This window comes from Vicugna pacos, unplaced genomic scaffold (assembly GCF_048564905.1).
Source record: "Vicugna pacos unplaced genomic scaffold, VicPac4 scaffold_20, whole genome shotgun sequence".
NCBI lineage: Eukaryota > Metazoa > Chordata > Mammalia > Artiodactyla > Camelidae > Vicugna > Vicugna pacos.
This window is the reverse complement of record NW_027328741.1, coordinates 36737153-36764091: the sequence shown is the minus strand read 5'-3', so window position 1 is coordinate 36764091 and position 26939 is coordinate 36737153. Positions and strand designations below refer to the sequence as shown.

Genomic DNA, 26939 nt, shown 5'->3' with positions numbered 1-26939 from the left:
ATTGGGCCCACCTGGACAATCCAGGCTACTCACCCTATTGTCTCATCTCAGGATCCCCTTCTCCCCTCCCACTCAGGCATTATGTATGTGGCTGTGACATTCACCTTGTGTGACATTTCCTCTCATGAGCAATTTAAGGTTCAAGGCACTTATGAATGACTTTTTGTTTTTCTTTCTTAGTCTTTCTACATTCAGTATGTGTGGTGAGATTATATGAATCCTTTTTATTTGTGGCCCTCCACTAATCTTTAATAATGTATCACGGGTTTAAAAGGCTAATAGACAATTTAGAAGACAGAAATCCTCTAAGATTTTTCTCCTAATATAATCTGTCATCCCTTTTACCATGTACAGAAACATGTCACAGTTGGCTAACCTGTGGCGGGGGAGGGACATGATTCTGCCAACACACTCCCCTCATTCTCACCAATTTGATGATCGGCTAACCAAGGATCTATGCTCCCCGCTTCGCTCACTTCCTCCTCCTTTTCACTGACTATTCTGTTCCCACTGCTACCTTCATTCACCACATCAGGATTTCATGACCACATTCTTCTCTAAATAAAGTGGATTTCTTGCATCTAATGTCTGATAACTGTTCTTATTGTATATGCACACACTGACCTACACATAACTGCACCGATCTCTTTATTTTCCTAGAATCGTCCAGAGGAATCAGTTCCATGATGATGATGATGATGATACTGACAGTGATGACAAGGGCCTCTCAAGGATTCTGATAAAGAGGGAATCAATAAAGAGAGGGAATCATTTAAAAAATTGCCCCAGAAACCGGCTTAAAAGTAAATAACTGCTAAAGTGTTTAATGAAGTTGACTAATATTTAACTATTTTTAAAACTTTGTAACACTGAATTTAAAATTTTAATGGGAATTTTCATTCACCCCTAACCAAGATTCAACTCCAGGACCAAAATCTAAGGAATTCTATCTTCTAACAAATTGTCCACTAGCCTTTTAAACACGTGATCCTTTAAAAAGGGTAATTGCTGGGCTGAAAATAAGCAGGATTCATATAATCTCACCAGACACAGTGAATGTGGAAAGACCAAGGAAGAAAAACAAAAAGCCATTCATAATGTCTTGAAACTTACGTTGCACAGAGGAGAAAATTTTAGCCAAGTTGAGTGTCACATCAACATGACGCCTGAGTGGGATGGGGAAGCTGATCTGCCTCATCAGACATTTATGCTGATTTGTTAGATGCCAACACAGTTTCCTCATTGGATTTGCTTCTAATAATTATGGAAGAGTTTAGGCTCTACCAAAAGCAGACTAAACATTTTCCCCTGCCGCCAAATCTCTGGACTGAATGTCCCCAAAAGAAGGACATGATTATGTTTCATAGGGAAGTCTTCTTGAGAAGCAACAGGCTTTTCAAGGGCAGAACTGCATGTCCCCCCATGGAGGGCTGGAGGAGGGCTAGATGGGACACTAGAAAAACAGCAGGAGTGAGTTCAGATACTGCTTCTCTGGTCACCAAAGTCAGCAGTGCTATCTCTAAGGATATGTCATTCTCCCAAAATTTCCATGAGTGAAGGAGCCTGTGAACACTAAGGAGGTTTTTAAGACACAGCAGCACATAATTTACATCACAACTCAATTACAGTATGTTTTGATATTTGGAAAATAATTAGCCATTGCTCTTTGAAACTGCAACAGTAACAATAGAAATAAAAAAGACTGAGACGTCTTGGAGACAACAATCAATAAACAATTCTAAATCTGCAGGATTTCTTGACAATATGCAAGCAATGAGCTAGATGTGTGCTGCAGATACCTCTTACTGCAGGGCTCACTGCTGCAAAGCATAGAACTAGTTTTCTCAGCAGATATAGGGAACCAAGTCAAGATTCCTAATTTTGAGAGATTTACCATATGGCTGGAAAGATCAGACAAGTACATACAGCCAAATATGAATAAATGTAATCAAATAATATGAAATGTGAATGGAGCCAGAAGAAAGACAAATTCCTTTCACCTGGGATCTAGAGAGACTTCTGAAAATGCGGCTTTGGAGATGGCCAAAGACATGGGTGGAATTTTGGTAGAACAGGATGTAAGGAATTTAGAAACTGATTGTAAAATTCATATAAAAATGCAAAGGATCCCAAATATCCAAAACAACTTTGAACAAGAAAAACAAAGTTGGAAGACTTACACTATCTAATTTTCAGACTTTATTTTATAAAGCTACAGTAATCAGAATGTATGCTGTTGGTGTAAAACAGGAAAATAGAATAATGGAACAGAATAGAAATTTCAGAACTAAACAAACACTTATATAGACAATTGATTCTCAAAAAGGATGCAGTGGAGAAAAGGATCTTTTCAACAATTAGTGAGGGAATTGTTAGACAGTGATATGCAAAAAAAAAAAATGAACTTTGATCCACACCTCACAAAATATACAAAAATTAACTCAAAGTGGATCATAGATTTTAATAAGAAATCTAAAACTATAAAACAGCTAGTAGAAAAAGCATAGGCTTAAGCTTTATGGCCTTGGGTTTGGCAAATATTTCTTTGCTATGACACCAAAAGTATCATCTATTTTAAAAAGTAACTGATCGAGTGAACTTTACAGAAATGAAGACTCTTCAAAGCTCTTCTAAACACTGCTAAGCAAATGAAAAGACAAGCTATAGACAGAAGCTATTTGCAGATCATATGTCTGGTAAAGGTCTCTCTTTGTGTCTGATCCAGAATAAAAACATTTCAAAACACAATAATAATGCAAACACCTGAATGAATGAATGAGGCCAGAAAACACACTTCAATAAAGATATCCAGATGGATAATAAGCATATGAAAAGATGCTGATTAAAGATGCCATTAGTCATTATAGAAATGCTTTTAACAATCACAGTGAGATACTAGTTCACATATATACTAGAATGTATACGATTAGAAAGATCGACCTTACAAAGTGCTGGCAAGGAAGTAGAGCAACCAGAACTGATACATACCACGAGGAATTTACAATAGCACAACCATTTTGGAAAACTGTTTAACAGTTTCCTTAAAAAAGGTAAACACCTATCTACCATTTAACCCAGATATTTCTCATCTGATGCTTTAGAAAATAAAAGTGTATGTCCATAAAAAGACTTGTAACCAAATATTCACTGCAATATTATTTATAATAGCTCAAGTTGGAAATAACCCACGCATCCATCAAGAAGTAAATGGAGAAACAAAGGATGGTCTAACCAAACACTGTTCGCAATAAACTCTTCAGGAAAAACTCAGCATTAAGCAATACTCTGCTATGAGAAAAATAAGCTATTAATACAGCAACACATATGACTCTCAAAATAATTACACTGAATGAAAGAAGTTAGACAACATAGAGTAGATACTGCATGAATCCATTCATACAACGATCTTGAGAATGCAAACCAGTATGTTGTGATAGAAAGCAGATCAATGGTTTCCAGGGGAATAGACGGGGAGGGAGGGAGGGACAACAAAATGCAGGAGAAGAGTTTTGTGGGTGATGGGTATGTTCACTGTCTTGAATGTGGTCATGGTTCCTTGGGGATATACTTATGTCAAAACGCATTAAGTTGTACACTTTAAATCTGTGAAAATTATTTTGCCAAGTATACCTCAAAGCTGTCTTAAGAAAAAAGGCACTTTTGTCGACGCAACTCAGGGCCTTATTGGAGTGAGATGATCAGTCTCTCACCCTGTCTGCCTAACGGGAAGGTAGAAAACCTCTTACAGAAGATAAGATATGGATTTTTCATTTGCAGTGTCTGCCATGTAATAAAGAATTTCTAGACATGCAACATGTCAAGACTATATGATGGATAAAATGAGAATAAGAAATATTAGACAAAGGATGCAAACCCCCAGGTGATGTAAGCATCAGAGTTACCAATAAAGGCTATAAAACACTTTTAATATAATCAAGAAAATAAGGAAATGATGGGAGAACAGATAACAGGGTCAAGACTTTCACCAGAGAAATATATTGGAATGTATTTTTAAGAAAAATCAAACAGATACTCTAGAACTGAAGCTTTCAGCTCTGGAAACAGGTAAACAGAGCTAATTAGGATCCCTTTTAAGTAAAACTTTCAGTAATGCCGTATAAAATACAACAACAAAAGTAACACAGAGATAACTATGGAGAGAGAAGTTCCCAGGAGACAATAAAAAGAGGACACTTAACGCAAAAATGGTAATCTTGTGAGCTGATGCCACAGCACCCTGGAGGGAAGAGGTTTTCATCTGCACATAAATAGGGATACAATGTCCATTAAGAAAAAGGGTCCATACCAGATGTAGAAGTCTTCCTTTATAGAAACCTCTGCATAAGACATATTGGACGACTTGACTCTTCACTGAAAGGAAGACTCAAAGTTCTCCACCTGTGCACGCAGGAAAGGGGTGAAACAGCCTGTTCTCTAGGGAAAAACAAAATCTCCCTTAAAAAAATCTAATCTCCACGCCCCTGCTTTATATGAATGTGGAATCCATATTTATACTCCACTTAAGATTCCGGAATTCCCAAACTGAAAAATATAATTCAAGGTTGAACATATCACCTGGAGCCTTAGGATAAGCAACACAAAATTGTTCTCTAGGGAAACTTTATAAACCAGGATGTAAGGGACAATCATAGGAAAAAAATTGTACTCACTATAGAGAAACTCCCACAACTCTACACACACACAGACACACAACTATAAACAGAAGAAAATAAATGCCACAGGGAAGAAAGAGCTCACCGTAAAACACAGGATGATTAATATTCCAGAGCCTAAAATTATGAAATAATCTAAGAGAGAGCATAAAATAAGTATGACTGAATCATTAAAAGATAAAATGAATCTTATGTAACATAATGAACAATCAGGACATCATGTAAAAGAAAGCAGATCAATTTTTTTATAGAGCTAAACAGAACTTATGGAAACAAACTACAGATATCATTTGGTATATAAAATTCAATGTATGGGTTAAGTAACATTTTAATCTTCAATATCTAGGGTGTTCATTAAAATTCAACAGTAATCTCTAAAGTAATTGTTTAAAAAGAGAATAAAAATAAAGAAGTCAAAATGAAGAATGCAAAATACGCCGGTCACTATTCTAAGTTCTCCATCCATTTTATCACTTAATGCTTACAGTCTTTGAGGTGGATAGTACCACTTTTTGTATATGAAGAAAGTGAGTCTCAAAGGGATTACATATCCTGGTTACATGGTTAGCAAGGGAGGGAACCAAGCTCAGATAGGCTGCCTCTACACGCCATGCTCTTAACCATGACTGCAAGGGATATAACCGGCAGAAGAAAAGCAGCGCAAAGCAAATAGAAATCACAAAACAAGATGCCAGAAATACATCATCACTAATCACAATGTATTTAGATGAAATAATGAGTTAAAAGATTTACAGATTTCATTTGTTTACCTGAGACAAAGCAGAATTAAAACTTACAACTGGTTGAAAGCTTAGAAGAATACCAGAAAGAAGTCAAAAGTTAGAGCCAGAAAACGAGACACCTGAGAAATACTAATCAATGGAAAGGGAATCACTCAAGACTCCCACAGGTTCATAGGTACCTGAAACCCACCTTGGCCTGACACTTACCAGCTCTGTGCCTGAGCAAAACACTCAATCCCCCGGAATCTTCGTTCACTCACCTGTGAATGTAAGGAACGATCCCTCCTTCCATCCGGCCAATTTGTATTGACTGCTGTGCCACGGGTACTGGTCAAGACACCTGAGGTCCGTCAGTGAACAAATAAGGATCCTTGTCCCTGTAGGACTGAGGAAGAGCAGAACATAAACTACAGTCGTGACAGTCATGTGAAATATATGGTATTCTAGAAGGTGATAGAAATAATATGATCAGGGAGAGGGGGTTTCTGGGGCAGAGACAAGGGGAAGGCAGTTTCCAGTTTAAAATGAGATGGCCAGAGCAGGCCTCACTGAGGACCTTGAGAAGGGGGTGCTAGTTGCTGAGCTTCCTCTAACACAGCACCGCACACTGGGTGACGGGAACTACAGAGGCTCACTGTCTCACAGCCCTGGGGGTGGGGAGTCTGCAGGCAGGGTGTCAGCAGGGCTGGTTCCTCCTGAGGGCTGGGAGGGAGAGGCTGGTCCAGGCCTCTCTCCTTGGCTTGGAGACGACAGTCTTCTCTCCACATTTCATCACGTCATCTCCCATGTACACGTATCTCTGTGTCCACATTGCCCCTTTTTATCAGGACACAAGTCATACTGGATTAAGGCCCACCCTAATGACCTCTTCTTAACCAATGACCTCTGCAACAACCCTATTACCAAATGGGGTCATGTTCTGTAGTCCTGGCGGTTAGGACTTCAGCATATGAGTTTGACAGAGACCGGCCAGGGCAACAGGCCTGTGGGTGCAAGTCTGATGTCCCCAAGGGCCAGCAGGGAGGCCAGTGTTGCTGGAGCAGAGTGAGCCAGGGAGAAAACCGGAGATGAGCTCAGCTTGGGGAGGGGGAGGAAACCTGTAAGGTCACCATAAGGACTCTCGCTTCTTCACTGTGTGAAATGAGAAGCCATTGCAGGATTTTGAGCAGAGAAGATCACACCCAGGGTCTCACTCATGCCTGACTTAGGCGATGAGGATGAAAATATTTAGGCTTTTGAGCTGATAATACATAGACTACATGTTGGACTTTGAGTTGATGGTGTAGTAAATGAGACTCTGGAGGGTGTTGGGATGAGGTGGATGCATTTTGCATGTGGGATGGACAAGAACCAGTGGAGCCAAAGGGAAGAACTTTGCAGAATAATGGCCCCCAATATGTCCACGGTCTGATCCCTAGAACCTGGGAATATGTCACTGTGCATGGCAAAAGGGACTCTGCAGGTGTGACTGTCAAGGACCTTGGGATGGCAGATCACTGTGGGAAAGCAAACGTCATCACGGAGGTCCTTAGAGGAGAGAGGCAGATTGGTCAGAGACAGAGATGTGAAGTGGCAGCAGAAGTCACAGTGACACAGGGCCCTGGGCCAAGGAGTATGAGCACCTATGCAAGCTGGGAAAGGTAGGAAGATGAATCCCTCCCAAGAGCCTCGGTGTGGAACATAGCCTTGGCCACACGTTGGTTTTAGTCCACTGACATTGACTTTGCACTTCTGCACCCTAGAAGAGTGAGAAGATGAATGTGTATTGCTTTAAACCACTGAGTCTGTGGTCCTTTGTTACAACAGCAATAGGAAAGGAACTCAGGAACCAACATGAACATGAACCACTGGCTGTCTGCTGTGCTGGCAGGAAGTCCTTAGTCTCTGATCCTGGGGGAGTCTCCTGTCTTCTGGCAGCATCCACAAACTACCTCATGCTAACTTGACAGCTTGCAGGTGGTCAAATCATAACCCTGCACAGCTCTTGATATTTAGTTAATAAAAAAGATGGTGTCATCATGGGTATTTTTCCATTTTTAAATACACTTCAGTCTTCTAATTGAGAGACCATGTAAATAGTTTTCAATCTTCATAATAAATAACTGTGGTTTTATTTGGTTACTTAAATTATGAATAATAATATTCACATTAGTAAAAGTTATTAAAATCAACATTCTTCAATGAAAATATCAAGTTTCTTTTTGCATGAACATGTATTAACTACAAGAAATGTTCCATGCTTTGTTCTACGAATTAGTGTTAGGGTCTTAAAGAATAATATTTTCCTCAAAAGATATTATAGCAAGGGGATTCCTTTTGGTGGAACAGTTCCTACATAAAATCTGGTGCATGGCTCAGGCCACAGGGAAACTAGAAATGATAGAAATCAGGAGGCATTATAAACACAGAAAATTTTTAAAGGAATTAAAAAACTGGATGTGTGAAAACAAAGAATCAGAGAATATTCTGGTGAAATAAAAGTATTTTTCAGCTTAAGTAAGACACTGGGTGAATAAATCTAAAATGAAAAAACCACCCAGAGATTAGCAGTGAGTCATGCATGCAGTGTGACTGATCAAAACCAAGTTGTTTCGAAACCAGTGTTCAGGCTTGCTGCCTTCATGAATCAAGTCCGTGTGGCACCAGGCCACCTTGAATACATGTTGATGAGGTATTTATAAGCCCTTCAACATCCCAGCTCCAAGCCCACACACACGAGCCAGACGACCATCACCTACACATCTGCAAAACACACAGCATGGTGAATAGCACTTTTCTTGCTCAGTAGCCGGTGGCAGGGTAGTGTGAGCAGACAGATATACAGGGACACAGGGACACAGAGGCACCTCCCCTCACTCAGCTGAAAAACTTCCGTGCATTCCTGGGGACAGGATTGTCATAAAGTGCACCATGCATTGATCCTCCTCCTAGGAAAGAAACGACAGTGTTGTCCTCAGGTTTGAGCAAGGGTGGCCAGGGGATCTCAAAAGAGCTGTTTCAGCACAACCAATGGAAATGTCGGCCACCGTGACCACGAGAGACAAGTCTCCTTCCATCCCGGTAGGCACTTGGGCTTCTGATAGAACTGGGCTCAGTAAAGGGTTGAGTAGAAGGCACAGACCTGAGGGGTGCCCCAGCAAGAGACAGGAGGTAGGGCCTGGTTTATGCTGCCATCAGGAATTTTCAAAACAGCAGAGCTGAGATGGATCATCTACCCCAGACTCCTAGCCTTAAGGTTAAAAGGGTGGCAGCCCTGACAGGCAAAGCAACATGCTAAAGGCAGAGCGTGGTAGTGACAGCGCCAGATGAAACGCACCGTGCCAACCCCATTCAAGGCCACTGACACTGAGGATGGGGCCAGGTTTCCAAGTAGGAGAATGAAACAGTGTAAATACTTTGTTCCCCCCAAAACCCCAAATTTTTTTTTAAAGGCACAAAAACTCACCTTAACTAGCTCTCTTCTGAGGGGGCTCTCTTCTGTCTCTGTCTTTCTGTCTGTCTCCATTTCCCTCTCTCAGACACAAACACATACAATTTTGTGAAAGGGCAATTCCTGCCATACAAAGACAGACTTCACATCTTCAGAAAGACACTTGACAAAGCACGTTTCTCAATTCAAGTCTTTGTGTGAGGTCTGAGCAAATGGCTTATTTTCTAGAACAATCGGTGGTTCCAAAATCAGGAGATCATCTTCCCCAACGGAAGAGTTCTGGTCTGTATTGATGAAGTTGGGGATGTCACATTTCATGAGCCTGTTCAGCTCCTCCTCTGGCCACCTGCTGCATCTGAAGGCTTCCTGGAGCCGAATATCACTGTCAAGGGCAATGGTTGAGATACCAGCTTTGGCCTTGTCCAAGTGGTCCACTTCATTGATGTAGCAGGGAAAGAGGGACCTAGGTTCGTCATTGCCCTGCCAGAGAACACCTTGGGCACCAGCGGTCTTCCAAAGTCTGACACAAAGCTGTTAAGTCTGAATCTCTTCTCGGGAGACTCTGCATTGCTATAAAGAATACCAAAATAAAAGATCGCTCACACTCTAGCTCGGTGACCTGAAGAATCATAGTTTTTGCCATCTACTGAGAATAAATCCCTGCACAGAGCACGCTTACAAGCACTGGAAGTGAGAGACATCACTTCTGTTCACATACAATTAAACCCAAGGCAAAAGTCTCAAGTGAGGGCCCTAGGACCATCCTGAAAAGACATCGCTCCCTGAGAATCCTCAATATTGGTGCCTCGAACACCAGTGTTTCTCAGTGGGACACTCAGATAATCTTCACCAGAATTAAAGTCCTTTTAAAAATGCAGAATTCTGGGGTACACACCCTCAGAGCCTCCAGAGGTAGGGACCGGTAGTCTGTATTTTCATAGCCACCAAGATCACTAACCATGCTCAGGTTTAGCAGCGCGGTCTACATCGGGTCACCTGAGCATCGACAATGCTGTCTCACGGGGTGGGGGGGCCATGTGTGTCAGGGTGCTTTCCTACCCACGTGTCTCCCCTGATTCTCAGAACTGACAGTGCAGCCCCATTGGGCAAGAAATACCACCATTTCACAATGCATACGCAGGGCGCCCGACTGACAGATACAATCAGTGATAGGAGAGGGGACAAAATTCAGGTTCCTGATCCCTTGTTTCACTTACTGTGGGACAAATGATCAGTTCAAGGGTAATAAATCAGTGAATGAGTGAATAACATGACTCTCGTTAGTCCAATGAGTGCCTGGAAGAGCGAGCCTAGGCACACTGAGAACCATAACAGCCCATCTACTTAATTTCCATCCTCCTCAGATTTATGTAAAGGTTACTTCCACCCAGGCAGTGACTCCTTAAAGGCAAGAATCATGTCTGAACAAACTCTCAAATCCAGAACAGAACAACTAGGCTCTGGAGTCTGTGTTTAGCGAGTGTTGAATCTCAGTGATTCCAGCTCTTACACCTTGCCTTCCCATCCCACCCCTCACGATATGGCCCTTATGACCAGTTCTCCCGGGGCTGGGGCCACGGAACCCATTTACAGGACTGGAAGAATCTGATCATATAAACCATCCCCCAGATTATCATCAAGAGTCACCTGCATTTCAGGAATCGGTAATCCCAGAAGCTTTGCAGTTCAGGCAGGTGAGGGACTTTTATATCAGCTGTGTCTTCTACTGTGACTGCCTGGGTAACATCAGACAAGGAATTATCAAAAGCCTGAGCTTTTCCTTTCAGGAATAATCTACTAAACAAATCTCGTTGACCACTCAACAAATGTGATGTAAAGATCAATGATTTACACAAGAGTACAACATTCACTAGGTCGTTGATTTTGAATCCGACAAAAATCATTTGAGAAAGATTGACAGAAGGTAGCTTTAATGCAAATTTACGTATTCTTACCTTTCAGTAAATCATCTTCTTCCCCTACTTATCACTTCACCCAAGTTTAAAAGATGTTTGAGAACAGGGATGGGTGTGCCAGCAATCTGTGACCCAATAACCTAAAATGTCACCTAGGAAAAAGAGGGAAGTAACATATTTTTAAAAAGTATGGTGAGGACAGCAGGGCCATCCCCCAACTCCACACTAAGAAGCTCTGAGTAATAGCTTTCCTGTCTGCCTGGGGCATCAGCTGATGTGAAAACCCACCTAGAAAGCACACTGTCCAGCAGCTCTTCCATAACACAGGCTACACTTTCTCAGGATTAAGAATTGGGCCAAGTAACCCCTTCACTGAAGAATAAAGACAAAGGAGAACAAGAGAGTTCTTCCCCTCCCAAGGGGAGAGCCCAGACCTTGGGCTGCATGCACTGAGCCCACCTCCCAGGAGAAGGATAAACTGGAGAAGGACGTCCTGCGAAACTAGGGCAGCAAAGGTAGAGATGGGAACAAATTGACCAGCTTGCCAGGGACAGCCCCCTCCGTTGCTGCATTGGTGGCTGCCTCAGTCCCCTCAGCACATCCTGCCCACCTCCGGTGGCTAAGCTGTCAGAGAAACTGTGCTTTGCAACCTGGGGCAACAGAGGTTGACCCCAGGCCAAGCTGCTGGGGAGATGGGAGCTAAACCACTAGCTCCCAAGTGGCAGGCCCCATACTCTCACCATCACCCCGCCGCCCCCCAACTTAACGCACCCCCGTGACAATATGACCCTGAGATTTGTGACCTGGGAACGAGAGGCAGCAGAGGCCGCCCCCACATCAGGCCTCCAGAGAGATGGGAGGTTATCCTCCAGCTCGCAATAGGCAGTAACCCTCTCCTCTCCACCCCCTGATCTCACCACACCCACCTCCCAGGAGCAACCTGACCTGGTGTGGTGTGTCAGGCGAATCTTGGGCAGGAGAGGCCGTCCCCAGGCCAGGTCAGGGGAAAGGAGAAGTGGCCCCATTAGGCAGCTGCGACGGCTGGCTGCCCCTTCCCCTCGACTTCATCGCGCCCGCCTCCCAGGAGAAAGCTGACCTGGAGATGGGCATCGGGCTTCTTGGGCAGCAGAGGACGACCCCAGGATTGGCCACAGGGAAGAGAAGGGCAAATTGACAAGCTCCGCCCTGCAGGCCCTCTACCCTCGACGTCAGCACCCTCGCACCTTAAAGGCACCGCCCAGGGAGCCCCTCCCCAGCAGGCTGAATGGGACAGGTGTGTCTGCTGATCTGGGTCAGGAGAGGCCACTCCCACACCAGGCCATCGCGGAGACGGGAGCCAATCTACCAACTCCCCAATACATCCCCATCCCCCCGCATCAGCCACCGCTCCTGCCCCCTGACCTCACAGTGGCCTCCTCTAGGGAGCAGGCTGACCTGGAGATGGACGTCCGGCGAACTTGGAGCAACAGGGACCGCCCCCAGGGCAAACCATGAGGAGAAATGGGAGCAAATGGACCGGCTTCATGGGAAAACGCGCCGCTGCTTCCACCACCCCAAACGTATCACGCCCGCCTCCCGGGGTCAAGCTGACTAGGATACACGTGTCCCGTAACCCAGGGCAACAGAGACCGCCCCCAGGACGAGCCGCGGGGAAGATGGGAGTAAATGGGCCCGCTCCACCGCTGCAGGCCTCCGACCCCCGCCACCCTTGCACCCTGACTACCCTGCCTCCCGCCCCCAGCAGGCAAATTGGGACAGGGGTGTCCCGGGACCTGGGGCAGCAGAAGCCGCCTGCAGGCCACGTGGTGCAGACATGGAGCTAATCCACAAGCTACCCCGGGGCAGCCTCCCTATCCCCGCAGCCACCAACTTACCAGATCCCTGACCTCACCGCACCCATCTCCCAGGAGCAAGCTCACCTGGAGTCGGACCTCAGGCAAATCTCCGGCGGCAGAGGTCGCCCCCAAGCCAGGCCGAGGGGAGAGAAGTAATGGAGCAGCTCCCTGGAACACATGCCCTGCCCCTGCCGCCTCCGCAGCCGCCTCCCAGGAGCAAGCTCATCTGGAGACCCGCGTCCCGCCTCTAGGGCAGTAGAAGCCGCCCCTGGCTCCGCCGCCGGGGAGAGCGGAGCGAATTGACCGGCTCCCCAGCGGCAGCCCCCCTACCGCCGTGGGCCCCGCAACTTAACGGCCCCGCCCCCACTCCGCACTCAGCAAGCTGAGTGGGACAGGCGTGTCCGGCGACCTGGGGAAGCAGAGGCCGCTCCCAGGCCCAGCAGCCAGGACAAGGCAGCTATTCCACCCGTTCGCCAGGGGTAGCCCCGCTCCGCCCCTCTGCCGCTGCCGCCGCCCGCTGACCTAACCGCCCCACCTACCAGGAGCAAGCTTACCTGGAGTGCAACATCTGGCGAATCTTCGGCGGCCAATCCCCACCCCAGGCCAGGCTGCAGGGAAGAGAATAAATAGACCGGTTTGCCCGGGCAGCCTCCCAACGGCCACCCCCACCGCCGCTGCCGCCGCCCCAAAGCATTGCAATAGCCTGCCTGGGTCAGGCTGACTGTAAGGATGTGCACTTGCCTTCTAATCCTGGCCACGTCTCTGAGCACCTCCCTGCATCCCTACACTCCCTGCACCTCTGAACCCCTGCTACACTCTGCAATTCTGCACCCCTCCACCCCCACATCCCCTGAAATTCCTGCGCCCTCCACAGCCCCTGCACCCCTGTCACCAGTTACACTTTTGCACTGCTTACACTCCTGCACCCCTGCATGTCCCACACACCACTTCTTGGGCCTTTGGCAGAGTCTCTGCTGTTAGACCAATGCACAGGGACTCACTCTTTGCCAGTATATGATGCATCAGTGGACGTCAGGGGTTGCCTGCAGGAAGGTACATGTTCCCGGTCACTAGCCTGGGCCACTAAGGTGATCTCTGTGCGGTCACCCAGGACGAGTTCAGAGATTCTGTTCTCTGGAAAGAGAGGAGTTGAAACCGGTCTTGAGGTCAGAGCTGTGCTCATCAGGCCGTCCATGCTTCATGTTTTACACAGGGCTTCGGAGAAGTGAAATGGATCCGGCCAAGTAAGACCGGCCTGCTGTGCGCCCACCTCAGTCCTGGGCTCTGAGTCAGACCGACTGGCTCCCACACTCAGGGCCCAGTTTGGGCACCTGAATGGTCCCTTTGAGGCATCCCATCAGTTCTCAGGATGAAGTCTGGCTGCTTCCACCCCATGGCCCTCCCTCCTACTGTGCTGGCCTCAGGAAGGTTCCTTATTCGGGGAAGAAGGCAGCCCACACCCTACCCCACCCCTCACCTTTCTCTAACCCAGGCTGGTGCTGTCTCTGTCCCTCAGAGTCTGGGAAGCCATCCCTCTTCAGTTATGTCCCTTCTGAGATGGACTTGCTTCCACTCAATTCTAGGCGAGGATGCACCATGGAATGCACTGGGTAAGAGAACCAAAATAAATAATTTCTTCTGTGAGGTTGTCTGTTTATCTACTGGGGCTGGGCTGTGTGTAGTTTGCTACAGCTAATTGTGTGAGAGGCTAAAACAGCCTGTGTGTCCTTGTTTTCATCTCCCCGCTGTCTTTGGGTTTTCCCTAGACACTCCTGAGACATTTACTTCTGTTAGTATTATTCCTGTTATTACACACGGGCCCTACTGACATGGAGGTAAGGTGTTGGGGGAGCGGGACAGAGCAGGGCATCTGCAGTCCTGTGATTAGTTCTCATTGAGCCTGTGCCCTGAGCTGTGACCTCCACAAGTGTGTCTCTTTCCCCCCACCCCAATTTGGGTGACACAGAAGGGATTTCCCTTCTCCCAGGTTGGTTAGGCTCTGGTAAAATTATTTCTCATTAAACAAACAAACAAACAAACAAAAAACAGCTTCCCCCAATGAAACAGAATGTTCTGGGTGTATTTCAATACAGTTATTTTCTCCTTTCCAGGCAGGAAGCATGAGGAGTTATCCTCTGACCTTCATTCTGAGAACAGGACACGGTCCTGGATGTAAAATACATGAAAAAGAGCATGGGGCCCCTCTGACTGGCCCCCTGGAGTTGTCACACTCTGATATCCCCACACTGAGCCTCCTGCTGGCCTCAGGGACCTGTTAAATCTGCCTGCCCCCGGGGTTCTTACAAAAGCTGGTTCTGCCTTGGGAGCTGTGACTCTCCAAGCCTGCCCGCTGTTCCCTTTGCAACCTCTCTGGGTTGGGAGCAGCTTTCCCCCTCAGTTTTCTGGGATCTAAGAAGAGCAGTGGGTTTGCAGCTCCCTCAGATCTGGTGTTGTTTTCAGGAAAGGAGGAAGAACTTCTGAGCTCCACACGAGCTGGACCAGAGGCTGGAATCCTCCCTTCCTCTGCCTCTGTGCAATCAGTGTCTGTGGTTCTAGCCGAGTTTCTGAAGATGTGGACTTAAACACACATATCCCAGCCCCCACAGGAGCACACAGTCCCATAAATCCGCCTAGTTTCCACTGGTAACTATGGAGCCGATGGGGACACGGGTTTCGGGACCACAGAGGCCTGACTGCATGACTTGCTCTGTGGCCTATTTACGTGGTTGCTCTGGGCCTTGTCTGAAGTGGCTTGCTTACCACACCTGGTATGTGGGAAACACAAAATAAGTACTAGAACCTTCACTTTTTCTCCCTCTAGGGCCTTCAAACGTAGAAAGTAATAAGTGAACTCAGACAGCCTAGTCACCACAATGAGGTCCGTCCAGCCTGGCTCTCCTGAGTGATGGGCACTGACTTGCACCTTAACTCGGAACAGTAGGGGAACTGCCTTCCTCTAACTGGGCCTCTCCCCACACCAGGCACGCCCGCAGCTCAGACAGGGCCAGCTCCCCAACTGAGGTGTGTGCTGGTGGCTTCAGTGTGACCTGGCCCTGCCGGGACATGAACCTGCAGTGAGTGAGGTGGAGGGTCGGGTGGAGGGGGTCCCTTCTGGGGTGGCAGGGGGCCCGGTAGCACCCCTCCCAGCCTGGTGCCTGGGGCTCCATAACACCTCCTACAGCTCCTGGGTTGGCTCTGGTCCTGGCCACTCCACACACCCTCCCAGTATCTTTTCATTATGTCCCTTTTCTGCTTTTATCAGCGAGAAGTGGCTTCTGTTGCTTGCTCAGTGAAACAGTACATCGGGAAACCAGACTACTTCTAACATCAGTAAAATACCAACCTCGGTCAGCTCGCCGGGCAGACCGTGCAGCACAAAGGCCTGAACAGGGCTGTGCAAACGGCTTACGTGAAGGGTCCTCAGCATCTGTCTTCAGAGATACAGAAGCTGATGGTTCAGGTAAAACCTCAGGGTGGGATTGAGGAATCCAAAGCTGGTTGGTTTCAAAGGCTAACTGGTCAGACCAGACCCCTGAGCTGTGGTCAGAAGCCTGGCTCACCGTCACGCAGACTCAGCGCCCTAAGTGCCGGGTGGGGCCGGTGCTGTTCCTTTTGCAGGCTCTCGTTGGGGATTCACTGTAGCCCCTTAAATGCAGCAGAGATTCCAGCCCCATTAGCCTGAGTGTTCCATGACACAAATCCCGGGAGTGTTTAATTTTCATCTTTGTTTAGGAGAATGAAGGTGTTTCAAGAGAAGACATAAATTCACACTTAGTGACACAAGGTCACAGCCAGTGCTTCCTCCACGGAGAGCTATGTGCTCCCACAGTGGTGGCTGCGGGCTGGGCAGAGAATATCTGCTGGTCCCAGAGGGCCTCGCTCCTCTGGCCACAACTCATGGGTTGGACAACAGATCCAGAGGGTGACAGAGCATCTTTCCTGGGAATTTGGAACTGACACATAGAAATCAAGTTCACTCATCTGGGGATTGGCGGAGGGGAGGGTCGGTGGTTGGAAATCAAATGAAACCAGAGCATGAGAGAAAGTTAGAAGTGAAAGAGCGAGAGACAGAGAGACTGAGCTTGTGAGAGCAAATAGTCAGAAAGAAGGCAAACAATCAGGGGACAGAGGAATTCCAGCTCCTGACTGTCTAGTCTGTCCCAGCCCATCAACGACCCCGCGAGATGTTTAATAGCATTCCAGTTTTGCAGATTAGGAAACAGGCTGAAATAGGTGGGGGCTGGGTTTGGGTGCACAGTTAATTAAATTGCCGCTGGACCCCACACTTCCCATTGCCTGAAGGCACCCTAATCCTCACTGGGACCCCTGTGGTCCCCTGACAGCCCAGCACCCTGATCAAAGGGCCCCTGCGGGAGTGGGAACCCCTCTTGAGTGTGGAGAGTTCCCTGCCCCGAGATGCCATGCATCAGCAAGCTCCCGCTCACCCCAGGTTAACATCAGCCCAGCTGTACAGTCTCCCAACCCGCTTCCCTCCCTGCCATGCACCCCCAACCTTACCACCGTGTGTACTGCAGGAATTCAGGCACAGGGATGCCCAAATCAACATGAGCCCACCGGCTATAGAAACAGCAGACTCCCAGCCCCACTTGGGTTGCGAGGGGACAGAAGGTGTCCTCAACTTTCATGTGTCTAAGACAATCTTCTTCAGCTGGAGGTTCTAGAGAAAAATAAAAGGTCCAAAACATAGTTCGGTGAGGAATTCCTCCAAGGACCTGACTCCAGTGACTACAACAATGTGTACCTACCCCCGGACTTGGGTGAAGGTGGATTATTGATCAGCACAACCACTGGTGGCCCAGCTCCTTGGCTTGGCTGCCCAGAGGGGGCTGGGGGAATGGGTAAGGCCAGGGCACTCAGGAAAAGCACAGAGGACCTGACCTCTCCCTTCTGCACTCGTAAACCCTTCCCCAAATCTCAAGGCATTGGACAGAGAGCCGCCACAATAATGAGATGCTCCCATCTCTTCACTCACTCCTGTCGGTTCACTTACATACTGAGCATCCACTGGGTCCCAGGAGATGACACATAGGATGGCTGATGGGACAGGCTTGGTCCTTCCCCCTGGAACCTGTTCAATATGATCAAAGAATGATCACTCATAAAGATTTTCTCAAAATTATACAGAGACCAAAGACCAACTGCAGAGTAAACCAAATTTAAAAATATATATGAAGATCCCCCAGTCTCCCCGCCTAAGGTTAACAGCATAAAGCAAAAAATTCTTGCCTTTAATCACCAAGGAAGTTGTCACTCCCTCTCAGGTGGAAAGGAGAGTTATTCTTTGAGCACATCACAGAAGTGCTCCATCGGATTGGACCAGGGCACCTACATTCATTCAGCAAATTTGTATAAGCTCCTACTACGTACGGGAATCTCCTAACTAGACAGTTCCCAAGGCTCTCGGGCTTTATCAGTCAACAAAATAGACATGACTCCCCATCACTGGGGGCTCAGAATTTTAGCAGAGGAAACAGGCAGCATGTTGGGGTAGCAAGAGTTTGGAAAAATTTTTTAAAAAGTGTGATATGAGCAAACTCGGATGATGGCGGTGGGGTGGGAGGCAGGCAGGAGGGAATAAGGCAATCCTGGCAGATCTCACGGAGTAATGAACTTGAAGCAGAATAGATCCGGAGGAAGAAGGAAGAGCCGGAGCCAGAGGCCCCCAGAGTGAGGGGGAGAGTGTGGGCAGAGAGGCAGAACACGCCGGGTCCTGAGGCCTTTGTGACGACTTTGGCTCCTAATGACATGGTGACCCGTTTAGTGAGTTTTGAGGGGAGGGGTGATGTAGTCCAACTTATGCTTTTGTGTTTGTGTTTTTTGGGGGGAGGTAATTTATTTATTTTAATGAATGTGCTGGTGATTGAACCCAGGATCTCAAGCATGCTAAGCATGCGGCCTACCACTGAGCTACACTCACCACCCCCAATGTATGTTTTTACAGGCTCCCTCTGACTCTGTGTGGATGAGAGATTGTAGGAAAGCAAAGATGGAAACAGGAGGCTATTGGTATCCAGGAAGGGCTGAAGGTGGCTCTTAGGAGGGCGGGGAGCAGAGAGCAGGTATTTAATTAAGACAGAATATCCAGAATTTTCTAACAAGCTGGATTTGCTGTCTGTGAGTGTAAAAGAAAGAGAGAGAAAGGACATGGTTCCAACATCTGGGCCTGGACAATCGGAGGGATGTCCTCTCCATCCACAGGGGATGGGAAAAGGTGGGGCTGAGCAGGTGGAAAGAGGCTGGTATCATCTCAGTTCTTCAATGTCATGGTTAAGGGGTGTATTACATATTGCCACAGAAGAGCCTAATAGGTAGAGGAATCTGTTTTCTTTTTCTTTTTAACATCTAAAAAATATAATTTAAACATATTAATTGTATTATGTGAATGATTTGGGAATTTTGTTTCATGCCAAGGTATATTTTATATATAGCCAAATGGAACATATATCAAAAAAGGGGAGAAATGAGGGCTTTCACATAAACTGACTGTCCGTAACGTAGGTAAAACTTCAATAAAACCAGTCTTCAGGGCAAAAACCTCATCTCGGTGTTACATAAAAATAAATGAAAAACGACTATGTTCATGTACCATTATTTCATGTTACATAATAGCCCCAAACTAACACAGTGTTTAACTATGAGGCTTGTAGAAATACTATTCGCTTTTTTCACATAAATACAGAAGTGCAGAAATGTTCTAAGGTAGAATTAGCATCTTAGTGGAAATAATACATATTTGAGCATTTTACATGATATATATGTACTGATTCAAAATTTGGAAAAGTAATTACATAGTAGAACATATGTATGAATGAGAAAGCAAGATGAATGAAAGGAAAAGAATGTGAGCCTCAGGGATAAAGGCTCAGATGGAAAGGGGAAATCAGGGAATTTGGAGAAATCGAGAAATTGATGGCATGCCAATTTCCAAGGCTGGGTTGCTTCCACCAAAGGAATAGCAGAGGAGAGAGGAGAGGCCCAGGAACCCACCCTGGGGAACACCCACAGTATATGTTTGGAAAAAACAGGAGACATTGGCAAAGGACCAGCCAGCAGGCCAAAAGCAGAAACAGACAGAGCAATCGGCTGGAGGTTGAGTGAAGCAGGAACACGGGGTAGGAGGGATGGAAGAGCTGGGTCAAATGCTGCCGAGGGGCCAAGCATGATGAGTCAAAATTGACCACTATATTTAGCAACATGGGGTCACTGATGGCCTTGACAGGGCAGTTTCCATAGAGCGAGGGATCAGGCGAAAAGCCAGAGTGGGTGTAAAAGGGGATGGCTCAAGAGAAGATGCAGACAGTGAGTTTAAACAACTCCTTAAAGATTTGCTGCAAAGACACAGGGTGGCAATTGGTGGGGGTGAATTAGGGTCAAGGAGTGTTGTTTGTTTAAGAGGATGGACGTTTATATACTGATGGTGCCAACTAGCAGGAGAACAAAATAGATGAGGCAGTGAAAGAGAGGATGGTTTTGGGAGTGACAACCCAGAGAAGATGGGAGGGATGGGGCCTCGGGGACTTTTGGAGGAACTGGCTTTCGATGCCACTTTTAATAAGCGGTGGGGCACCGAGAGTGAGGTCACAGGCATCAGAAGGCGAGCGGATGTGCTGGGAGTTGCTTGTGAAATTTCTCTTCTGTTGGCTTGTTTGCTTGTTCAAAGTAGAAAACTAACCTTACCAGCTGAGGAACGAGGAGGAAGAAAGAGTTACTGGAGCCATGAGCAGAAGATAAGAAAGAGCCTTCCAGGGAGAATGGGACAGTAAAAAGGGCAGGGGGAGGCGGGGGAGTGCGCTCCCAGAAAGTTACATTTTCTCTTTGATGTCCCCAAATGTGTGATGTGTTATTACCCTTCCTGCTGTCTACAAAATAAAAATTAATTATGGTTCAGAGGAAATGCTATTTCATTCTAAGAGGCTGCCTATTTCTCAGGAATGGTCATCTTAAACTGCAAATATTACAAACAATGTTGAAAAGATGAACCTGTGTACCTAAAATCCCCTATTTTCTATTAATCTGTTTACTACTTAGTTCCCCTATTAATAACACATAACAAATACTGCCATGATGGAGGTACATCGATGCTTAAAAGGAAATGAGATCTATATCCTTTTGCTAAATTCCATGGCTTCCTTAATATGCAGTTCCACTTGGAATTTAGGAATGTCTGGTATAAGAAGTGAGAAACAGTTTGAGAAAATCCCGACTCAGAATTACACATCACAACCACATCTCACAAGTATATACAGCCGTAAAAAAGTTTAAAGCAAAACTCCGTAACTACTCTTAAAGACCTTTGCAAACCTGGGCCTGCCAAGATGTTTCCAAACTGGAAAGTAACTCCAATCTCTTGCCTGGTACCGGACCAGAGGCTGGCCAGCCTTTTCTGTAAAAGCGAGAGAGTAAATATTTTCAGTTTTGCAGATCATTTTGTTGTAACCATGCAGGTAGGCAATAAGAAAGCTAAGAGCACTGGGAGACAGGAAACAAACGGGCATGCCCACACTCTCCCTTCCACTCAGGGCAGCTTCTCTGTGGTGGGGAGCTTTGCCACAATCACTTGCTTCTTTGTTTTCATTGGTTTCTTTGTTTCCACCTTACTGCTGAAGCTCAGAACTTCAGGTGAGCCTGGTCCTTCAGCATCCATGCAGAGAAGGCTGAGCGGGGTTGGGAACCCCACCTGATGGAGAAGAGAGATTACTGGGAGGGACATTGTGGAGACCACCATGACATGAGACAATCACACCTTCCGCGGTGAAAGGGAACGAAGACAAGGGAAGGACACAGTAGTGGGACCCCTAGGTCGCCTGCCAGGCTTGTTCTCCCTCCACGGCAACCATGGAGGCCTGGGGGGTGTTGGGCTTCAGCTACGGTGATTAGGATGAAGGGACTCAATATAAAGGACCCTCCACCTCCTCACTAGGTTCCAAACGCAGCCCCTCTAAGTCCACCCTCTGAGTTTCTGGAACTCTGCTGGAAGAATACATGAGCAGGCCAGAGCCAGAGCCCAAGCCAAACATGACAGGGGTCTCGTGGGGCTGTAACCCCATGCTCAGTGGTCGGGGACTCCTTGAAAATCTGCAGAAATCCCTGTTCCACCTCATTCCTGGGAGAAACCCCAGATCTCCTCCTGCTCTGTCTGTTCTTCTCTTGAGGATATTGTCCTGGAGGGATGCTGAGTCGTTGAACCTGGTCCTCCAAACGTACATAAGCAGCCTGTTCAATAAAACAAATTATGCACTTTTTCACATTTGCCAGTTTTTTGATTCCAGAAAGGCTGTGGGACTCATTCTCACAGTCTCCTGTGCCCCCACCACATGGTGGCCCTCTGCTCATGTAAACACGATTTCCCACAACTGCACCCTGCCTCCCAGCTTGTCAGAGGGGAGTGTCCCACAAAGACACAGGTGTTTGTGAGGATCCTGTCCCCCAGCAGAAAGCCTGCTCCTGGAGCCACGGACAGGGATCTGGCCTCCTAAGCCACTTAGCTCTAATTCAAACCCTAAAGTGGGGGCCCCGAACATTGCTGAATGACTTTCTGAATCACCTGGACTGGAGGGGACTGATTTTCTTTCCAGGAATGGAGGTAGCGCAGCCTCCATTTTCAGGGCTGACCTTGACGATGGATCTAGTTCCCCCGACAGCACCGCAGGAAGGAGAGGCCCTTCCATCCCACAGCTTGGAAACCCAACCCAAGGGAGTACTGAAGCAGTGCATTGCTGCCAGGTCCAGCATCCCTGCAGAGTGGCCTCTGCCCTTGAATGAGCCCCTTCCCAGGGCCTTTCTTGCCCGGACACGACCACACCCCAGGCTGTGCCAGAGCTCTGGGGCTCTGCGTGTCCAGGGCACACAGGTGGGACCTGAGCCAGGTGTCCCCTGGGCCTCAAGGGAGAGAGGTCTGCTTCTGCATCAGGGGAAGGTGACCCCACAAGGCTGGCAGGACACTCTCAATATGGACCTCCAGGAGCCCTGAGAGCAGTTTCCCTGCAGGTGTTAAGAGCCATCATCAGGAGGGCAGGCCCCTCTTTGTGCAGACCATCCAGCAGTGCTGGGCCCACGTGCTGACCTCAGAAATCTACATGCCCCCAGGATACCACAGGCAACCCCACAACTTCGTCACTTGGTGGCCTGGGTACCACGAGCTCCTTGGCCATCCCATGAGGGTGGTCCTTGCAGGCATGGTCTCCAGGTTCTCCCGTTGAGAAATCCCCCTGGGTTTCTGTGGTCACAGAGCACACACCAGAAGATTCTAGTCCTGCAGTGACCCCCACAGCAGTCAGCTCCCCTGTGCATGTCCAGGGACAAATGACAGCAATTTATTGCCAGGAACCGTGATGAACAAGGGGGTGGGATTCCATACTAAGTTCAGGATCCTGGTAACTCACTCTGCACCCCAAAAAGCTTCCATGAGAAATGTGTGTATTGGGATGTCTGTGCCCCTAGAAGAGCTTTTCCTGAGGGTTCCTGGGACCCTCCAGCCCCTCTCAAGGTTCTCAGATCCTGGGTCTAAATTTCTATCTGCCTCTTTTGGTGTACGGCCACCTGTGTCTCGTGGTCACAGGTCACTTTATTGCATAACTTGGCATGTTCTTAGTGCTCGTCCTCCACCCCTGCACTAGGCTCCCAAGATGTTCCCACTGACCCTTGGCTCCCTGGGTGGCTCGGGGGCCCCTAAGTCTGCACCCTTCACTCTCCTCCTCTACCCCCACCTCTGGGGCCACCCCTAGGTGGACTTGGAGGTGTTTGTAAATGAGTCTTACACAAGGACATGTCTGGACAAAGCAGGACCCCACCCCTGGAAAACTCACCTGCTCCCTTCTCAGAAGAGGACCCCACAGCCCCACATTGCCTCCCAGGGGTCTACACAGGACACAGTCCCCCAGTTCTGGGCAAGGTGTCTCCCTGGAATCCTTGCTTCCGGGAAGAGTCTCTCTGTCCTTCTTCAGAGTTTAGAGGTGTTCCCATGTCCCTGACCACCAAGATGCCCAGCACAGTCCCTTCAGTGACCTGGAGAGACAAGGAACTTATGTGGCCACAGGTCTCACAGGACACACCTGCTGGGACCCCAGGCTAAAGGGCTGTCCTTCTGCCTTCTCAGGTGTGGCTCTCGTGGTACCTTTTTGCAGGGGGCCCAAACGGGGAGTGTGGCCCAAAGCAGTTCATGGGGCTCTCTGGGCAGGGAAGACTTGGGCCAGGTGGCCTTGCCTGGTTTCCCTGCTGGGCCACTCTGAAAACCCCCGCTCTTCTGGCTGTGGCTGGAGGCCCCCGAAACCTCAGGGCGGGGCCCTTTCTCTCAGCCTCCACTGACTCCAAAGCCACGCTGGTGCTGGCGAGGGGAAAGAGCTTTCTTGCCTTTTTTTGGCCAAGTTGCCACAGGTGGATGCTGCGGGGAGCTGGAGAGAGAGGTAGCACTTGCTCAGATGTGAGTGGTTAAGCAATTTGACACCCTATCATCTAGCCTTAAACATTGGAATGAGGACTTTCCCGGTAAAGCTGGAAGTTACTTTAAGTAACTTGTCTAAAGATTTCTTTCTTTTTTTTCCACTTAAAGACTCATAAAACCTCTCCCAGGTCATTCCTGGTATGGACCATTATCCAGGGATCAATCAGGAAATGCAGGATTAGAGGGGTGGGGGTGGGGGAGAGGGGAGGTTAGATCAGATCCCACAGAGAGGAGATGCCCCTCCCAGGAGCCACACACTGGGCTGTGGCTTCTGGCATTCAGCTCTCCTGTTCTCAGGCCCATTCCATCTGCGGAGTTTTCCAAAAAAAAACAATGGTGGAAGGGCCATGGAGGACACCTAGACCTTCCAGAATAGACAGGGGGAGCAGAGTCACCATGCTGGCCCTGGGTTTGGGGACAGACCTGCAGTGGAGACCACAGGCTTCTGAGAAGCCAGTTTCGAAATAAAGGCAGTATGCGCTGGAATACCCGGTTCTAGCAAGTTCTTCATCATAGACATGTAATTTACATAGTTCTCACCACGAAATTCTGTGTTCCCAACACGCTACATGAATGACGGCTTCAACACACATTCATTTCTGAGATGTGAACAAATGTAGAGCCGCTCTATCATCCAGCATAATGGGCATGGCTACACCTAAGAACACTTACCAAGATTTCTCAGCAAGAGCCAATTTCGAAATAAAGGCAGTTTGTGCAGGAAAAGCCTGTTGGAGTGAGGACTTCCCCATATACATGTAAGTTATATAGTTCCCCTCACCATGAAACGCTGTTCCCAACATGCTACATGCATGAAGGCTTCGACACACATTCAGTTCTAAGATGTAAGCATGTGGAGAGCCGCTCTTTCATTCAGCACAAAAGGCATGGTTACACCCAGGAAGATTTACCCAGATTTCTCAGCTGCTTCCTTCAGCCAGATTCAAAATAAAGGCAGTTTGTGCTGGGAAAGCCTGTTGGAGCGTGTTCAGAGCTGTTTCAGGCTCTGTCCCAGCTGGAGGGTGCAAAGCCCAATCTCCAGAAAGAGGGACCAGGATCCCACCCGCCAGGTGGTGTTGCCTTTGTAGGGGAACAGTGATCTTTGGGTAAGATATTTTGCGGCTCTCTCTAAAAACTGCTTTGACTTAAGTTTGCATCCTAGTCACCAGTTCCAGGACAACAGAAAAGGCATACCCTACATCCCTTTGCACTCAACTCTTCCCAATAGAGCAAATATTTGTCCATGAAAATACCAGCTGCTCTTCTAAGGCCCACTAAATACCCAGCAGTGTGGGCGGTGCACTCTTGATCAGGGACAGGAGGAGAGGGAACAGCGGTCCTCCGGCAGGCTTGGCCTGGTGTGGCAGCTGCGCTGTGGGTGCGTGGTGGGGAGGGAATGCAGGGAATCCTGTTTGAGGGGCCTCTGTGCACGCCTGCATTATAGTCTGAGGTTTCACACAAAGGCTCCAGGCATCCTAACTGGTCAGAGACAGCCCCCACCCTTGGGCTGGAACCACCAGGAGATAAGTACCTGTAACAGGGACAGTGCCTGGTGTGGGGAGAGGTCATGGGACACTCCGGGGGCAGGGGCGGTGGTGCTGGGGAAGGCAGGGGATGCAGTGAAGGGTGGAGGGAGCAGGGTCCTTTGCTTGGGGGTGCGAGTTCTTTGGGAGACCACAGGGCATGGCAAACATCATCCCCACCCTATACCCCAAATTCCTAGCCCCGCCAACACAGGGGCTGCTCTGCACCCTCTCAACGAGGCTCTCCTGTAAGACCGCACCCAACCAGGCATCTGGCACCCTGCCCTACCTCCCCTCTTGGGACAGATCCCGTCTTCTTGGAAACTGCCTAGCAGGGCGTATTCAAGGCCGGCAGCCGGCCCGGCGGATCTGCACTTCAGGTGCCCTACCTGGCCAGCCGTGCCTGCCTGGGCTCAGTCCTCTATCTTGCCCACCGGTAGCCTGGGTCCACTTCCGGTGCAAGCGGAGGCCCCGGAGCCCAGGCTGAGCCCCGCACAGAGACAGGTGAGGGTGCCCCCGCCCCGCCGCCCCGCCGCCCCGCCCACTGGTGGCAGCACTGCCCCAGCCTCCGGCCGGTGCCACCTGCAGGTGAGGACGTCCGCGCGGCCTCGCCCGCCCCGGCCCCGCCCAGCTGCCCCATAAGCCTCCCCCCACCCCCGTCCTGGCCGCGTCCTGGCTCCCATTGGCTCCGAAAGTTCTGCCCTCGCACGTCTAGCCTCTGGAGGACGCAGACGCAAGCGCTAGGGGAGGGCCCCGCGGCGTTGCCATGGATACAGACGCCGCGCTCCTCGCGGGCCGGCGTGCGCTTCTGGGGCAGGCAGCGGGCTCCGGAAGTGTGCAGCTGCCCGGGACCATGGCGGTGTTTGCTGCTGGGGATGGCGGCTTGCTTGGCCGGGCCACTAGTTCTGGCCGCGTCAGTCGGCGACCGACATCCTTTCTGGGGCGGCGTCTCACAGACAGTAAACTTACAGCCGCGCCGTTGGCGGGGCCAGTGGACATGGACCGGGGTGGGATCCGGGTTGGTGTGGCGGCCGGGGAGGGCTGTGGTGCCGGGGAGCGTGTTGGGGCGGGGGGGACAGGGCTGGGGCACAGCCTCCGGCTTTCCTCCCCCTCGGGCTCTGGGGCTTGGACCGCGAGTCCGGGTAGCCCTGCGTGGCCGCGGCCTCCCAGAACCCCTGGGAAGTGCAGGTGGAGGACCCGTCTTTTATGAAGCGGGGCCTTACCCGCGTTTTGAAGAGCCCCAGAATCAGATGTTGGAATAGGGTGGTTTATCAGCCTTGTATATCAGCAGGGAAATTTCAGTTCCATCCAGATGTTGGCTCCTTCGATAAAACTCAGGAGTAAGACAAGGGTCAGTG

At 48.7% G+C, this 26939-nt stretch overlaps 2 long non-coding RNA genes across 2 annotated transcripts; both read right to left on the bottom strand.

Annotated features, from left to right (window-relative positions):
• Positions 1-5739: 5739 nt before the first annotated feature.
• On the bottom strand, positions 5740-9121 carry LOC140693907 (uncharacterized). Its single transcript, XR_012069611.1, has 3 exons — positions 8862-9121; positions 8155-8343; positions 5740-5801 (listed from the first exon to the last, which is right to left on the bottom strand). It is a non-coding gene; the product is annotated as an uncharacterized lncRNA (long non-coding RNA).
• A 156-nt stretch (positions 9122-9277) lies between these two features.
• LOC140693906 (uncharacterized) lies at positions 9278-12348 on the bottom strand. The gene is made up of 5 exons (XR_012069610.1): positions 12197-12348; positions 11708-11879; positions 10802-10914; positions 10494-10582; positions 9278-9416 (listed from the first exon to the last, which is right to left on the bottom strand). It is a non-coding gene; the product is annotated as an uncharacterized lncRNA (long non-coding RNA).
• Between the last annotated feature and the right edge of the window lie 14591 nt (positions 12349-26939).